The sequence below is a fragment of the Dysidea avara genome, chromosome 9 (assembly GCF_963678975.1).
Source record: "Dysidea avara chromosome 9, odDysAvar1.4, whole genome shotgun sequence".
Classification (NCBI taxonomy): Eukaryota; Metazoa; Porifera; class Demospongiae; order Dictyoceratida; family Dysideidae; genus Dysidea; species Dysidea avara.
In genome coordinates this window covers 76,151-91,879 of record NC_089280.1, presented here as the reverse complement: position 1 = coordinate 91,879, position 15,729 = coordinate 76,151, and the positions used below count along the sequence as shown (strand labels likewise).

Genomic DNA, 15,729 nt, shown 5'->3' with positions numbered 1-15,729 from the left:
TTATTACTATCAGAGAACCTATACACATTGCTTTATTGAGAATTAAATTTATGTGGCATTTATGAAGATGCTCACACACTTAAAAACTAGCAGCATCACATAGTTCTCATTAACACTTTAACAATAACATTGTATTATCTGATTAGCTAATATTAATTTTACAACTTGCACACCTCGCACATGGCCGCATTATGATATCATTACTTTTTGTCGCAGTTAACTCTGCTTTACTTGGACGCGCACTTTTTTTACAGCTATAAGCCATTTTTGGATGGGATTTCAATACTTTTTGTTAGAATAAGCAATGCACTGTTGAAAACAGTAGGTGAGTTTCCATGGTTTTGACAGAAACCCCAGATTACAGTGACAGAATATTAAAATATAACTGTAATTTTAGTGGCCAGGGCCGCCCACATTGGGGGTAACTGGGGTATTTGGCCCCCTACCACAGCCCGAAAGGGGCCACTTGAATACCTGTTTAAAGAAAGATCGATATACTCTAATAGAGCAGTCAGGATCTAGACCCTTCCTTGCCCCTGGGCCCCTCTTTAACTCTTTTCCCTGGGCCCTCTAATTTATCTGGATGGCCCTGTTAGTGGCATGCAACTGCAGTCAACTACCACCCATTTTAACCAGTAAACCCTTAACAACACTTTGCCTTTCATCTTGTACTGCATTGAAACGATCAAGATACTCTATTAGAGCAGTCACAAAACAGCTGTTCAATATTTAACATAGTTACAACTTCTGCTTAGCATCGGATTGTATAGTTTAAAATACTAGCTACTTACAGACTTTACAATTTAAAAATATGGCACTTGTAGAAATGTGACTGTCCTATTAGAGTATCTCGATCTACTTCAAGCATTGACTAATTCAAGTGAAGAAGCTACGCCCCTGCCAAGAGATCTTGTGAAATGAAATGAGAATAGTAAAGAAAAGGCAAGTATGTACAGAGACAATAGAGGGGTGGGTAATTATGTCCTGTTGTAAATAAACGCCTTTAAAATTTATATTACTACTAAATAAACGTACCAGAATAGGCTTGTGCGGCTGTTGTCTCCAAGGTTGTCTCATTACTTGTCTTTTCGTGTTGAAGGGATTTAGTTGCAATTGGTGAGTTTAACTATACATGTATTTGTGTTGTAAAACTTAATTGTAAAAAGGCAATTAGCACATATCATGATAAACATGTATTTGTCACAGTAGAGTCTCTCACGAAGTCACGATTATTACGAGACATTGGACCAGGGTAAAAAATTTACTGCTATATTTAGAGGTTGTAGCGTTTGTATATCTTAGTATCTTAATAAATAATCCCCCATGATCACTAATCACTAATAGTACAGTGAAAACTGGTCATTATTTAGGCCGTAGGGGCAAAATTTTCTGACCTTGCCTTTTAAAGAGGTGGCTGCATTATGCGGCCTTAAAAAAAGGTAAGAAGCATGCTGTTCTAACTAGCTATAGAGATGGGTTTAGTGTATGACAGCGTATGAGACAGTGAGTGCTGGCAGCAAGGGGACAGCCAATCTGTTAGAGCACCAAAAGCACTGCTTCAGACATAGGCAGTTGACTGTCAGCCCCAAGTGTAAAAAGTTTCACTATTGGTCCTTATAAGCTCCTGATGAAGAAAGTGATGAAGTCATTATCCATAGGATATATTTTTCAGAGTATCCATTTCAGTTCTACAATATAGTAGCCAAGCATAAGATGAACATAACACAGCATTCCAGTAGTTTAGTGGTGACCACAACACTACCTGAGTTAAACTGTGGTGAGATTTGAGACTACCAGAAGCCCTGGAATGTCTTCAACACATGAAATACCAAATATCTAATGCCTGGCTTTCATCCACAGTGGACCTGTCTTGGTGGCCACTTGTACAGAAGGGAAACAGCTGCCACACAGTCTTGTGAACGAAACAGCTAGTTGCCACACCCCTTAATTATCAATTTGTAAAATCTTTAGCAAAATTGTGTGTGCGAGCAAGTGCGATGTGGCAGTGCCGTGTATATGGTTGCTGCCTAGCAGTGACACATCACGAGTATTGAAGTCACAATGCGTTACTGTATCATCCATCTAAATACAATCTCTGAATGTGTCATTTTGTGTAGAGAGCAATCTTCCACAAGAAGTGACCTGCAGGTTTCAGTGTATATTGTTAACCATTAATATTGTTCACAATATTGTGAACTATATGTACAGTGAAACCTCACTTAGTGGTCACCTCTTTAATAAGACCACCTCATTATATTGGCCACCTCTAGTAGGTCCCAAATATAGCTAAGCATTACTTATGACCTCATTAATAAGGCCACCTTGTTATTCAGGCCAAATTTTTTGGTCCCACAGCCTGCCATATTAATGAGGTTTCATTGTACTTATGTGAATTTTTATTTTTCGTAACTTTTCTTCAGGTTTACTGATGGGCACTATGAAGCATTGTTGACTGGTACGTGTATAATGTGGTGACTTGAAATGCTAAAACAGTACGTAGCATGTCTTGTATGTACATGTAATGTGTTGTAATGTGTCCACACATCCACACATCTTAGAAATAAATGTAATTGTATTCTCTATAAATAGTCAGTTCCATTGTGCCACTGGGTCATAAGTTGGTTGAGTATGGATCAAGGGCACTTGAGTCACATTTTGTCCTGGCCAAGTGGATCTCATCCACTGACAGCATATACAGGATCAGATCACGTGTATAAATTACGGTGGAACTTGTTTATTGCCACCTTCACTCATTCAGCAGGTAACAGTGTATAAATTCTCAATTGGAATTGGCTTTTCAAGAGTGGTTGTCTTTCTATTCTAGTGGCCATTAAGACAGGTTGTACTGATAGAGTGTACATACTAGAGATGCAACAATATCCTCCAATTAGTGTCGTTTGATAGTGATGCAATGGAGACTATGTATTATTGCATTTAAATACTATACTATTATATTGCAACTCTAGCACGTATTTATAACAGGAATGTTTATAACTGTTTAGACATACTGGAACCACACCCACTCATCTGGATTCTACAAATGGAGTCATACCAACTTGTTGTCATCATACTTACTCATTACTCCCATTGTGTTTGGATGTATATACATGCCGTCATGTGAGACTTGCTACCATGGAGGGCCACTGGAAAACATTTGCATAGCAGTTATATTACAGTCATTATTGTACAATTCTTACATTATTGTTGTGAAAAGTGTTTGGTATTCATGTGTCTCCTCTGTATGTTGTAATTACATATGTAATTTTGTGTGGGGGTGCTATAAAATGCAATAATGCATGGTGACAATTGTATTAGGCGATTTTGCACACTTCCTTTTAAGCTAGCTACATGTGCTAAATACTCACAGCTTGTGTCAACAACTGGTAACCGAAGTTGTACTCTTGTGTCATTCTTTAAGCCGCGCCCTTAGAGGACAAATTATGTGGGGGCGACTAATTTCAAAACGACGGATGGTATACAGCACCATAGATTATATCTATGGACTATAATCTATGGCAGCACACTTCTTGGTGGCTATATGTACCGATTAACTACATAGAGCACCAGTTCATCAATATCCAGTGACCGCAGTTGTGCTCTGCGTCATTCTTTAAATTCCGAGTAAAATTCTTAGAGAACAAATGACGTGGGGGCAACTAAATTCAAATTTCAAACTAGCCATTCTCGAAAACAAATGTTTCAATCTGAACGAAACTTTTAGAACAGTTTAAAGACACATTGCCCTACATGCCAAGCGAGTATTGTGGAAAACAACAATCTGGGATTTGTATTTGGCCTCTAGGTCGACTGAGGACGACTGAAACTTCGTTTGGTGCTGAAATCACGACTGTAGGGTAATCATGTATGGTGAAATCGATCATGGATGTGAATCTTGAGGTGATTGAGTGAATACTGAAGCGATAACAGGGCGATCAATGTTCAGAATGCACAAAGGAATGCAAGGCATACACCTGCGGTTGCGTCTAACCGCATGCGATTGAAAAAAAAATTTTTTTAATGAAACTTCCCTTTTGATGTCGGCAACTAAACAATTGGCATGGATTTGCTTCACTGCTTGTGTGGTAGTTACTAGTGACACGATGAGTTCAACTCCAGAGTTTCAGAGGGATAGCGTAAGTGACGGGTGGATTATAGGAAGGCCGAATTTGACAACGTTCGTTCTTGTAAAACCCTCACGTAGTGGTCGCGTCATTTATTGTCTGCGGCGCGCGTTTCTGCTTTACTGGCCGCGCGACTCACTACCGTGAGTTTTGATCAGCTACTCTATACTGCCTGGAAGATTATATTAATCAGCGTTGGTATGAAGATGAGGAAAAAGGCTGTACAGAAAGGTTGCAGGTGTGGAGTCAGTCTAAACCACCTAATGTTGATCCTCGTCCAACAGATGAAGTAAAGCTAACGAAACATGTGTATGGAGTGGAAAAAAGAACAAAGTTGCACTCTGTTAATCAGTGGGATTGTCGTCCTGTGTCAAGAAGGATTGTTTACCCCAACAAAGCGAGATCCCTACGAGAGCGACTTTGTGTGGTTCAGCAAAGTAAGGCCGATGCTGTAGAAGCAGCTTTGGTTTCAGCTACAAATGAATCTGAGAAAAAGAAAGCTTATAGAAGTAAGTGTATGATTGAAAGATACGCCGTAGGGTTTCCGCTTTGAAAATTCAAAGTCAATACTTCTTAGTTAACGCTGTGCAGGAGTATTGACAAACTAAAAACAAACACAAATGCACAAACAAATGCGGTTAAAAAACGATTCGTAGTTGCGCAGCGAAGCGTAATGTTTCAGACATAAAATGACGAAATATGGTCACGTGAGAACATTTCTAATTTTGGCGGGAATGAGCTGCAGTAAGCTAATAAAACCAAAAGTAAGTTCCATAAACATAAAAACAATCTGTTGAATGACAGTATATTGCAAATAGGAACCCGATGTGGGTTATTTCGTTCCCCACAATGTGAAACGACGCGAGGGACGCGCCAAAAACCGAATTAGAATTCTACAAGACGCTATAAAATGCTTCAAAAGAGCTGACAAATCGAAAATGAAGAGAATTGAAGAGCTACAGAATGCTTTAAGTGACACTAGAAGCCTAGTTCAGGAGTGTAATGGTGAGATTAGAGAGCTAAAGAGAGCGATCCGCAGCCGTGATGAGTTAATCGATGTTCTTGAAAGCGAGAAAGAAGAACTGTGTGAACAGTTAGATGGGGAACTTGCTAGACACCATGCTGAAGTGAAGATTCTACAAGAACAGATCCAGAAACTCAGCCTTGGGAGTGAAGTGAGCACCTTTACTGCTAGAAAGTACAATGCTAATGTCAGGGAATTGTATTACACACTACTAGCCATGCACATTTCCCCTTCAAAGATACGAGCAGTGGTAACAAATGTCATCAGTCACCTCATTCCATCTGTCAATGACAGTCAACTGCGCTTACCAGGAAAGTCTTGTGCTGCTTATATGCGCAGCCAGGAAATGCCAACCATTAGCCAAGCACAGAAAGCGAGTGAGTTGATGAAAAGCGATCAGTGGTGTTTAAATAGTGATGGTACGACCTTAATGCAGCAAAAGAAAGTTGCTTTTTTAATTAACGGAATAGTATTCGGAGTGCACGATGTTCCAGATGGTGCATCACAGACTACCCTAGATGCTCTCAAGGCTGAGCTCACGAAAACTGGTAGTGTTGCTGCTAAAGCATTTCCTAGCAATAACCAAGACTTTAAAGTCAGTCACATTGTTTCTTCAACATCAGATTCTGCCTCCACACAAACAAAACTATCACATCTATTGGAAAAAGAAGCTGGACATAAAATAGTTGAAAATAAATGTGCAATGCATCTGGGTGTGAATCTACGTACCGCTCAAGTCAAGGCAGCAGCTAACTTTACTGATCATCTTTGTAATAAAGAAGAAGCCACATTGTCTTCTAGTTGTAGTTCTGAATCTGACTACGAAGATGTTGGAGGTAAAACATATGAAGATGTTGGAGGTAAAACCTACGAAGATGTTGGAGGTAAAACCTACGAAGATGTTGGAGGTAAAACCTACGAAGATGTTGGAGGTAAAACATATGAAGATGTTGGAGGTAAAACCTACGAAGATGTTGGAAGTAAAACCTATGAAGATGTTGGAAATAAAACAGGACTGATAAGCAACAGAAATTTGATTCGTGATATTGATTTATTTGTTAAAGAGCTTGCAAAACTGTTCGGCCACTTGGGTACTCCTGAGTATTGTCATGGTGCATCAGTATTTCGGGTCTTTCTAGAGGCCAAAACAAGGGAAACCATTGGAGATGAACAAAACTACTACCTATCTGCTCAGAAGGTAGTCTTAGAACGCCAGATAGGAAATCGCTACTACGTAACATCTTGCAATGCTGGGAGATTGTATTTTCTTTGTAAGGCGTTTATTGCATTTTTAGAGGAGCAAAAGTTGATTAAGGAACTTAATCAACTGGAACTTACTTGTCTCCAGAAACTTCATGACTCCTTGCTTTTAACCAATTTAAGACTGGAGGGATTAATGTTTGATAAAGTGTATGCAGACTTAATGATTCTAGTCAAATCAAGTGACATGAAGAAAACAGCTATTGACATGAGATCCCACTATGAAGAACTGCTTAATTTTTTCAGTACTGTAATCACTGAACCAGAAGTATTTCTTGATTCTAATGTGCAGGTATTCACAAGTGAGTCCTTGTTGTATGGTGAATCTAAAAAATTTAACCACAGATTACATGAAAAATACATTTGTGTACGACAAGTACTGTATGAAAGCTGTGATAGCGATGAAGCTGCACTTCTTCCGTTAGTCAGTGCTGTAAGCAAAGCAATGCACCTTAAACTACAACAATATATGAAAGATTACTTACCGGGTGGCCAATACCACAATCCAGACTCACACGTACACTCAGTACTTTCTAAACTTCAGCCACACAATGACAGATCCGAGAGCGCATTTGGCTTAAATGATTGGCTGAACAAAATCCTTCCAAACATGGCACAATCAACACGTTCTACTATGATAGAGTTTTCTTTCAACAATACAATGAAGTGGTTAAAAGATCAAGGTGAGGAACAGAAGAAAGCACTTTTAGTTCTCGCTCAAGAACAACGGAAAGCAGTTTTACAAGAGTCCAGGGAAGCTTCTAAATATGTGTTTGAAAGAAAACTACACCAGAGAAGTGAAGCAATTAAATTGGCACATGCTAAAAGAGCAAAAAAAGAAAAGAAAGTAGAATCTATTAAATCTCACCATTTGATAACTACAGTCACAGAGTTAAATTGTTTAGTAGCAAATGTTACCTCGTTGTCTATTCCTAAACCTGTTCAGGACACTGAACTTAGAGAAATGGTCAAAACACAAAAGCTGCTGAGAACATTGGTGTACAATCAGAAAGGAATAAAATTAAAGTTATCTTCAAATGGCAAGCTAAGACCAATACAAGATCTTTTAAAGGACTTAGCAACCGTTATTAGTACTAAACCAGTAGCAGTACGCAGAAAAGAACATGCACAGGCTCATCAACAGTTGTACACAATTTTTACAAAGCCATTGCTCCTAAAAGGCATTCACATAAAACATAGATTTGAAGAAAATGATGATCTAAAATGGTATGAAGGAGTTGTTGTCAGCATTAATAAAAAAGAAGTCTTAATTTGTTATAATGAAGATGGCGAATACCAATTCACACTTGAAGAAATTAAAGAAGATTTTTATTCTGGAGACTTGGTTATCTTGTAATGATTTACGTCGTCATTATTTGTTTGTAACTTTTATATATTCTGAAGACTTATCTTTTAACTCATCCTTCCATGTTATAATTATTTGTAACTTTTTATATGTTGTGGAGACTTAGTTATATTGTAATTTATCTCAGGAGGGTGGGGGGCGAGTGGGCCAGTGCCCTCGCATCAGAAGTTTTTAGTTGTGCATTAGGCTTTGTGAACAAAATTCGAACTTTTATGGTAAAGTGTATGATGATATATTCAATCCTATATTCTTTGATGACTGCTACCTATTAGTAACAGGATCAACATTGGAAGGCTATAGAGTTGGTGGTCAAGATACTCTAATAGAACACTCATGTACTTTAATAGAGCAGTCAAGTTTTTAAAGAGAACAGTTAGAAGTGCATAATGCAATTATAAGTAGCCATGTGACATGTTTATGGTCTGAGTGCCTATTCTACGTACATGTACAGCTGTCAACTCCTTCCATGACCTACATTACAACCTAGGAAATCTCTGGAGATAAAGAAAATACCTCCAGGAGTCCAGTTCAGTGTGGAGTTGAATAGACATTAAATGGTCTGCATTTAGCTCCTGAGATGCTATCTGCAAATAACACATTGAATATATTGTGAAACGTAATTATGTTGATGATGATCTACGACTACGTCATAGGTCTCATGCAGTTAGCTATAAGTATTGATTTGTACTATCAACATTACTTCAGTTAGCTATAAACTGTCTCCAAAATTGCATGCTGGTTTTCTGTCTAAATTCAATTTCAGGAAACCAATTTCAGGGCATGAACCCCTGACCTCCTAGAGGGCTCATGCTTCATGTTTCAGTGTGCTTTCCACAAATCACTGCTACCTATGTCCCTCCTTAATATTATAGTATTATTAAGTACCAGTAGAGGCAGTGCCTGTATACGAGTCACCACACTATATGACATGTAAAGTTACAACCACTGTTCTACAACCACTGTTCTATAAAGTCACATCATTATTTTAGCTACTGTAGTTACGTAGCATTACGATTGTTAACCTCATACACTCCTTCAAGTAGCAATACAGCCATCTCTAAAAAGGGCTTAAGTTCTGGATACGTCGTAATTACAAATTCTACTTTTACTATTTCCGAGTCCTTTTCAGATGCAACTTTCTGAACTTCTTCTTGCAATCGTCTTCTACCAGGCGGCTGAAACTTTGTTTTACACTTGGAATCTTTTTCAGCCATCTATATACAATCATAAAGTAATTACAACATGATGCAGTAGCTTAGTAAAATCATTTTAGATGGCCAGTCAGCCAGGGCAGTGGGCTTTAAATGAAACAACAACATAAATGCACTCACGGGGTAATCTAGCAGAGTTAGCAACCTTATCTTTGCCTTACAGTGCAAGAAAGGTTCCCGACCAAATGACCAGCGAAAACCAGGGCTGGCTATGCCAATGACAGACAACCCATGACCCGGCCATGTTTAGAACTTTAATCAACATTACTAGTACCGCTTATACAACATAACCTATACAGCTTTACCTATCAAATGTATTTCTTTAATCCTTTCAACAGCAAAGTCGGATGGATAGAGGGCAGGGAGGTGCGAGAGGAAGTGTTGATTCGTAAATAACTCACGTGACCATATTTCGTCACATTTGTTGTTTTTGGTAATTAGGCACTACGCAATGTAACTTTAATACTAAGTCCGAGCGTTTGTGATTTTTCACTTCTCATTGATAGCTAAACATTCTCGGAGAGTTATATTTTTAAAATTAAACCTTTGAATTTTGACGGTGGAAACCCTAGATACGGAACTTCTTGCTTTCTCCAATTGTTGGATAATGAACCTGCACCAGTTGAAAATAGATCAGAAATATTTAAACAAGAAAGACTGGCTTTAGCAGCAGCAAAAAAAGAAGAAATTTCAGGATGAATTGTCTGCTAAACTGCTGCATCTAAACTTGGACCACTGCTACAGTTCTTCAGTAGACCATTTAGGTGAAACTAATGATGAAGGAAAGAAACTGCAGGCTTCTAGAGATTTAGTAGATCAATTTTTCCAAAACCATGTTTGTTTAGACCCTGGGACAGAGGCGTAGCTAAGGGGGGCCCCCCATCACTAAATGATTTTTTTTTTAAACCTTTGTCACAAGTTTACCAGTATTAAGTTCTAATCTTATTTTCTTTATATCTTCAAAAAAAAAAAAAAAACTGACACGCAAATGACCGTAAATTATGTACACTACTACACGGTATCACCAGGGGTTGCTAGTGAATGCGCACACACAACATTCAACTCGCTCGTGAATCCATCGAACGAAAATATTAGAGACATACTTCTATATTTAGCCTAGATTACTCGCGTGATAAAACATTTTTGAATCTAAAAAGAGTGACCCGCTTCTCCGCGGCAGGAGTCACAACTCACAAGTGACAAAGGAGACCAAATGACGCTACGAACCTACTGCCTACGAGATGATAAAGTGTTAGCTAAATAAATGTACCAAGTTTATTTTATCGAGTCGATCACACTGGACCTTTGTACGTACGGCAGTGCAGTCTGTTTTTACTTTGTCACTCAGTCAGTCAGTCAGGTGGATCAGTCAAGCTTACAAGTTCTGCTAGCAAGACAGGTGGGATTTGGTGCAATACATGGCATTTGAATTTTGCCGAGTGAAGTGAGTGAATACGTCATCCTGTCAGCAGTGTGCTAGGACTGCAGCACAGGCTGTGGGTAACGTAAAGTAACCTGTATTTGCACTAAAGTATTAGCTCTACGGGACTGTGGATGAATTTGTTGGAGTACAGTTGTGGCATGTGCGATGATGCTCGACGAATATAGCTACCTCGATTGGAAGCAGTCAGTACTGAAATAGTTACGTAGCTAGTTATTTCAGCTGTAATAATACAACACCGTATGTTGGCTAGCCCACCATTGGGTCATTAGCCTTTTTTGCAATCATGAATGATTTTGAGTGTTTCATGGGGGCATGCCTGCCCCTCCATCACCTTCTGGCTAGCTATGCCCCTGCCCTGGGAAGGCAACTGAACTTGAAAGGTCTACACAATTACAGCACTATTGCGAAGCTTGGCACAATGAAAGAAAATTTAGGATAACGGCTTCAATTATGAAGGAAGTGTCCCATCGCAAGGATATTACAAGTTGCCATGCTTTCATCCAGAGGAAGTTAATGCCCAAACAAATTGACACCAAAGCAATTCGTTACGGCAAGAGCAATGAAGAATTAGCCATCAAGGCATATGTGAATTGCCTAAGGAAGGATGACAGAATAGTGAACATTAGTAAATGTGGTGTATTTATTGATCCATCAGAACCATGGCTAGCTGCTATCCCAGATGGAATTGTTGTTGAAACCACTTTGAGTAGCCAGAACAAAGGGTGCCTGGAAGTCAAATGTCCACTAGTATGTGAGAAAACTGCTTTTGTAGATGCTTGCAAGTCATCAGTGACAGGCTTTTGTCTTTTGCAATGTGATGGTCGAATACAGTTATCCAAATTACATGGATATCACTACCAGATTCAAACACAAATGCACATAACTCATCTTCCTTGGTGTGACTTTGTTGTATGGTCGCCAACACAAGAACCTTTTGTGCAACGTGTGCTATATGATGCTGGTTTTATGACTACTGCTCTAAGGAAAGCACGTAGTTTTTATTTTGACAAGTTTCTTCCGTCAGTGATATCTAGCATCATGGTATCACCAACTGTTCCTGGAGTTAATGGTCACCATGTCTCTTGTTCATTTACAAATACAACTAATTCAGAAACTAAAATATCAATGAAGGCCACCATCTATACCACGTTAGCGTCTACCAGTAACTCTAAAGATGCTGCAGGTAATTTCATTCATCCTAACCAAGCTTCAATTTCCTCTACACCAGTAACAATTTCCTCTACACCAGTAACAATTTCCTCTACACCAGTAACAATTCCCTCTACAACTGTATCAGTTTCCTCAACGCAAATGAAAATTTCTTCTACACAACTACCTACATACATGAAGAAAGAAATAGCAACATGCAATGCACTGTACCAAGCAACTTCTACTGATTTGGAGGTCACTGGATCACACATACGTAAATCCCTTCCATTAATGCAGTCTTAAAAGAACTGAGTGTAAAGTGTCACTTGGTAAATGGAGATGCCAGCTGTTTGTATCATGCAGTTGCTCACCAAGCTGGGTTTATCAGCAAGAACAGTAGAGGCGATATCACCATCAGTTCTCAGCTACGTCAGCTGGCTCTAAACATGATGATGAACAGTTCGGGTTGAAGATGAGCTGAAATATTTAGTCGCTAGAAAGTCGACCTCTGAGCCGGCTTTGGCTGGGCTAAATTTGATTGAATCCTCGAATCTCGGGTGAACCTCACTGAATATAAACTGAATCTAGGGTGAATCTCACTGAATATAAACTGAATTTCGGGTGAATCCCACTGAATCTCGAATGAATCCCAAAGTGCCTTTTTCGATGTAAGGGTTTTTCACCCAAACGCACAAAGCTACCACAATGTTTTGATACCATATGTGTATAGGCGTCATGAGATGCAGAAGAAGAGGGAGTATGGTGACCGTGTCCGTGAGGTGGAGTTTGCATCCTTTACTCCATTGGTGTTTGCATCCTTTACTCCATTGGTGTTTGTCACAACTGGGGGCATGGGGGAAGAAAGCCATCACATTTTATCGCCGGCTTGCTGAGTTCCTTTCCAAATGTGGTGCTTTATCGTACAGTAGTACTTTGGCGTGGATTCGCTGTACCCTGTCTTTCTCCTTGTTGAGGTCAGCGACGATGTGCATCTGTGGAAGCCGCTCCATCTCGTTTAGATCACCAGATGCTTCCCCAGAAATGGGCCTAACAAATGGCCCTAGGGACTTTTAGATGTCCCGTTTTTCAGTTCTTGTCCAGCACGTTTGCCTCTTGTGCTGGGGGTGGTAGGAAAGGGCATTACATCTAGCCAGGGAAAAAAAAAACTGAATCTCAAGTGAATCCCACTGAATCTTGGGTTAATCCAGTGGCGTAGCCAGGAAAAAATTTTTACCGAGGCAAAGTTGAGAGGGCCTGCTTGGGAATATGGGGGCATGCTCCCTCAAGGAAAATTTATGCTTTGAATTAGTTTGAAATGGCACGTGGAGGCTATTTTTTAATTGTAACTATTAATGCATGATATGCATGATCATTTAGCTGAATGCAATGCCATGCAGTTGTCTCACTGGATCTCAGTTTGAAAAGTCTATTAACATTATAAGCAAGCAGTGGCTATAATCTGCACTGAATGCTCTATTAGAGTATATTACGATGACTGCTCTATTAGAGTATCTCGATCTTTTCATACAAATTCAAGTAGCTGAAAAGTTGTCCAGCCAATGCCGGACTGTATCACCGTGGGCTCCGGCCCTACTTACTACAGCCATAGATTCTATTATGTGTGGTACAGTAATGCTGTCCAGTAGTAAAAAAATTCAGGGTGCCAAAACTCAGGCCTGCTCAGCCTGAATTGTTGAACATTTTTTACCGAGGCAGCTGCCTCGGTTGCCTCAATGGTAGCTACGCCACTGGAATCCCACCGAATCTGCATGAATCTCGGGGAATCTTGACTGAATCCCTCGGAATCCCTGAATCTCCGATGAATCCGTAATGATTCTGAATCTCGTACGCGATTTCGCTGCATTGCGGACCCCTCGGAGGATATACTTCCTGCAATGACAAAACCAACGTTAAGTTATATAAAAATAGTGTATTTAACCATACCTGCAAAATTAAATATATTAAATACAAAATTCTAACTAGCTTAACTACCAAACTAAGTACTTTAACTACAAGACTAGCTACCTTAACTACAAAACAACCTTAATTAATAACTTAGTTCAACAAGTCTATGCCATCTTCTGGGCATAAGCCATAATGCCTCAGGATCATTTTGGCATTATATCGCCAGAGAGTAACTGACAAGAGCTGAAGCAATTGTTTCCTTGCAAACTGTCTGGGAATACCACTTGTAACAGTGGTACGGTCGACAATCGTGGATAAGGTTGATAAAGCAAAGGGTGTCCAAACACCAAACGACTCGCAAACCAGGGGAAAAAATTCACCACCATGGTTATTAACAGTTTCCAAATAATGGTCATCCTTAGCCTCCTCACCGGCAGTAGTGGGCCATGAGAGCAACCAAGAAGATGGTCACCAAACTGATCTTTGACAGACAAACATGTACAAAGTGGTACATGTTTGTCTACCATAGATCACTCACCATACCTGCTGAGTGATCCATACTGGTTCACTGTACAACTTCGGTATAGCTCAAATCTTCTATAGTCTACATAGGCGCGCATACAAACGTCCCCACACTACATCCTCTATTTTGTTTTGTGACGTCATTTCGGATAAAGCCCATAAACAATCAGAGTAAAGAAGCATGCATGCTCAACCTTACGAATGCGTTGTCCATACATACCAAAACTTGTGTAAGATATTCTGGATTTCCGAATGGGTTACGCCCGTTTCGTATAAAATAACACCGTCCTCTAAACAAGGCGCCATAACTTCCGCGTATTTTGGTTGACAGACACGAAATTTGGTTTATCAGATTCCTTGATGAAAGGTGATTCGATTCATGTGTAAGTTCTTTGTGTAGTAACGAAGGGGAAGCTAGAAAGGAGCCTTGTACCGCGAAATTTACGTGTTCAGAATGCCGGTAAAAACACGTGTTTTTAAACATATTTCTATAAACTAACCTGTTTAACAATTTGTACGGTCGGAGTCTTATTAAGCATCCTTCGCTGCGTAGAATGATACCAAATTTAGCGAATTTGGTTGATTTAAGATTTAAGATTAGGTACTGGGCAGTTAGCTCAGCTGGTTTGCCCAGGGGGTGAAAACCCCAAATGGTACAATCAAATACATACATACATACATGCAATTTGATAATTAATTACAGTAGTGAAGGTTAAGTACGTAAATAAATTCATCCAAATTTCTTGATTCTATTATATTAATTGGCAACTCATTCCAGTCTTTAACAGTTCTAGGATAATAACTATATTTATAGGTGTTGAGGGTTGCTTGTGGCAGAATGAAATGATTGGGGTGATGTTGCCTGGTACAAAATTGAGTTCTGTGATAATGTGAGGGGATGGAGATCGGTAGTGTATTATTAATTATTTTATAGAATAGTGTTAATCTTGATGACTGACGGCGTTGTTGTAATGTAGGTATACTAAGAGAGGACAATAATGACGTAACACTATTTCTGGAGTAATCTGATAAAATCCATCGAGCAGCTCTTTGCACCTTTTCTAACTTATAAATGTCAGTGTTATAATACGGATCCCAAACTGGGGCGGCATATTCCATACGAACCAATGTTAAATACGCTGTTCTTTTAGTATCAGATGGGCAGTTGTTTAGGTTTCGTTTAATAAAATTTAGCACTTTGGTTGCTCTGTTACTTACTGTTTGTATATGTGATGACCATGACATAGTGTTGAGGATAACAACTTGTAAATTGGGATTTTCCCGGCGAGATAATTGAATTTTCCAATAGGTTATTGTATGGAGCGCGTATTATGTCATCATCAGCAGTAAATAACTGTCGCTATGGTGACATTTTCCCATTTGTACAGTCGGAATTGGATAGAGAATTGAAGGGCTTTCTTTTATTGTATGGTGTGCTGTAGAAATTTTGTGAGTTAAAGGTTGTAAATTAGTGTTTTAGCGTGTAGTGTAAAATACATGTATTTTGTATTGGACAAAAAATGACAAGGAATGATGAGATTTTATGATCAGCCTGTTTTACCAAGTTGAGGTTTCAAAAAGGATATTAAACAGATATTAGATTTATTTAATGCATAATTCTTAATTTTTAAAGGTTTAACCCAGTGTTTGAAAACTTTTAATGTTGACCACCTAAAAATGCTTGATTTGACAAATCCCATACATATGTTTTGATATGAAGCACAACG

At 39.1% G+C, this 15,729-nt stretch overlaps 1 long non-coding RNA gene across 2 annotated transcripts; it reads left to right on the top strand.

Moving 5' to 3' along the window:
* The first annotated feature begins 1,036 nt into the window (after positions 1–1,036).
* On the top strand, positions 1,037–3,233 carry LOC136266857 (uncharacterized). Of its 2 annotated transcripts, XR_010706332.1 has the most exons (3): positions 1,037–1,116; positions 2,421–2,492; positions 3,003–3,233. It is a non-coding gene; the product is annotated as an uncharacterized lncRNA (long non-coding RNA). The 2 variants fall into 2 exon arrangements; XR_010706331.1 differs by lacking the exon at positions 1,037–1,116 and having other exon boundaries at positions 1,505–2,492.
* Positions 3,234–15,729: the final 12,496 nt, after the last annotated feature.